We start from the raw sequence: 252 nt of genomic DNA, 5'->3' as shown, positions 1-252 counted from the left end.
TGTTCTACAAAGAGAGAGACACATCATATAGCATCAGAAAACATGCCCGATCTGCTTTAAATCTAAAACAGTTGCCCGATTGTCACAATACATGAATACTAATGTCAGTTAACCAAAAGTGGTCTAAACAAAGAGAGAAAAAAAAGCATAAATTTTGAAAACTGATTACTAAAGAAATCAGAGATCATTATGAAACCTATAATTCTTCATCCCTCGTAATTAAAAAAAACATTGTTGCTTTGTATCAAAGGC

Source organism: Saccostrea echinata, unplaced genomic scaffold (assembly GCF_033153115.1).
Source record: "Saccostrea echinata isolate AGI-Se365-2 ecotype Australia unplaced genomic scaffold, CSIRO_AGI_Sech_v1 ptg000010l, whole genome shotgun sequence".
NCBI lineage: Eukaryota > Metazoa > Mollusca > Bivalvia > Ostreida > Ostreidae > Saccostrea > Saccostrea echinata.
This window is presented reverse-complemented; position numbering follows the sequence as displayed.